Source organism: Penaeus chinensis, chromosome 36 (assembly GCF_019202785.1).
Source record: "Penaeus chinensis breed Huanghai No. 1 chromosome 36, ASM1920278v2, whole genome shotgun sequence".
In the NCBI taxonomy this organism is placed as follows: Eukaryota; Metazoa; Arthropoda; class Malacostraca; order Decapoda; family Penaeidae; genus Penaeus; species Penaeus chinensis.
The window spans coordinates 32,185,183-32,187,682 of record NC_061854.1 but is presented as its reverse complement, the minus strand read 5'-3'; positions in this window follow the sequence as shown (position 1 = coordinate 32,187,682).

The following is a 2,500-nucleotide window of genomic DNA, read 5'->3' as shown; positions in this document are numbered from 1 at the left end:
CTCTCTCTCTCTCTCTCTTCTCTCCTCTCTCTCTCTCTCTCTCTCTCTCTCTCTCTCTCTCTCTCTCTCCCTCTCCCTCTCCCACTCTCTCTCTCTCTCTCTCTCTCTCTCTCTCTCTCTCTCTCTCTCTCTCTCTCTCTCCCTCTCTCTCTCTCTCTCTCTCTCTCTCTCTCTTCTCTCTCTCTCTCTCTCTCTCTCTCTCTCTCTCTCTCTCTCTCTCTCTCTCTCCCTCTCTCTTCTCTCTCTCTCTCTCTCTCTCTCTCTCTCTCTCTCTCTCTCTCTCTCTCTCTCTCTCTCTCTCTCTCTCTCTCTCTCTCTCTCTCTCTCTCTCTCTCTCTCTCTCTCTCTCTCTCTCTCTCTCTCTCTCTCTCTCTCTCTCTCTCTCTCTCTCTCTCTCTCTCTCTCTCTCTCTCTCTCTCTCTCTCTCTCTCTCTCTCTCTCTCTCTCTCTCTCTCTCTCTCTCTCTCTCTCTCTTCTCTCTCTCTCTCTCTCTCTCTCTCTCTCTCTCTCTCTCTCTCTCTCTCTCTCTCTCTCTCTCTCTCTCTCTCTCTCTCTCTCTCTCTCTCTCTCTCTCTCTCTCTCCCTCTCCCTCTCCCTCTCCCACTCTCTCTCTCTCTCTCTCTCTCTCTCTCTCTCTCTCTCTCTCTCTCTCTCTCTCTCTCTCTCTCCCTCTCTCTCTCTCTCTCTCTCTCTCTCTCTCTCTCTCTCTCTCTCTCTCTCTCTCTCTCTCTCTCTCTCTCTCTCTCTCTATTTCTCTCTCTCTTTTTGTTGTAAAATAACAATTGGTATAGCTTTACAAAAAAAAAGTCAAGTATTGGCCATTTTCAGTGATAATGCTTGGTACCTTGTTTATTTGAAACCAATTTTTTTGCATTATGATAATAAATATCATTATAATAATCATATTACTAAAAAAAATGATGAACACTTATTAATAATTAATACTGAGATAATTATAGTATGGCTAAGGATGAATTATTTTGTAGCCGGAAAGACCGGGCCGCTCTGATGTGTGGTCCTAGGGTATCGCCCTGATGGCCACAGCGAGCTTCCCAGGTGGAATTCGGTCCTCGAGCAGCTAAGGCAAGTTAGTAGTAGGAGAGCCTGTGAGAATGGCAACACTTTCTACGAGGAGTTTGTTAGTTTTGTTAACGCATGGTATTTTTCATCTCATTTTATTATCATTATTATTGTTATTATTCTTATTATTGTTCTTCTTCTTCTTTTTCTTATTATTATTATTACCATTTTGTAGATTTTGAAAAAAATATTTCTTTATATGTCTTTAGAGGAAGACTTCATACTTTCTTTGTCCTCCCCATTGTTATATAGTGTGACTGATTAAAAATGAAAAGAAAAAAATATAGGGTGTTGAATTAAGATCCCTAAGGTGATTATAACAGATTTTTTGGGAAAGAAAGAGAACTCCTTGAAATAGGCTTTGATTGCTTGGCTGTGGTTCTTGGAGTGTTCCTAAATGACATTTGAAACTGCTTGCTTCGTGGTTGCAAATCAAAATGTATGTAAGATAGTTTTACTGAATATATTTCAACATTGTTCGGATCCACTGCAGTTTCGTTTATGCATTTATTCTCCTTAAAAGAGTAGAATCTGCCATTGTAATTTTCTTTGGAGATACTGGAATATATATCTACACATCATTAGCCATTTCACCAACAAGAAACATTGCTAGAAGTTATTGTAACATGCAAACCACCACAAAAGGCCATCATTTTTTTCCTATTACCAATGTACATTCCTACCCACTTCAGAACCCTTTTCCAAGTTCCCTCTTCGTTGGTAGTTCCTTCAGTGCCTGAATTCACCTAGAGAGTTTGTCTCACAGAAAACTATATTCATAGCTGTACACACAAATATTTGTACTGTATTTGTCAGTATGTAGGAGAAAGCTTTTGGGATAATTTTGCTTACTTTGGAGAGACTTGTGCCTGTTTTCATCTTAGACCCAAGTTGCTGGATGTTGGAGTGGTATGTTAGGAGAATGGACTATGTATCTTACATATTTGCACTGACATCTAAATACCAGCTGACTAAAAATTTATTTACTTATACAATAGAGTATTTTCTATATAGGAAATAAGATCAAAATGACTTGTATTTATTATTTGCTGAATTTATTGTTTTTCTTAGTTAATGATACTGGCATTTTTCTGTTTTCTTATCTCTTTAGTATCAAATGGGTTCTCTTTATTATAGAAGGCGTGCATAATGTGATGCTGATAATCTGTGCACTGAAAATCTATTTATCTGGTATTTTCTTCATCTCTTCCCCCCCTTTCCTTTTACTATATTTTTTATCTTCTTTCTCTCTCTCCCCCTCTCTCTCTTGCTGTCTCTGTCATTATCATTATTTTTATCATTATAATGATGATGGTGATGATGATATTAATGACAGTGGCTTAATAATAATAATACTAATAATAATGATAATAATAATAATAATAATAACAACAACAACAACAACAAAAACAACAACAAC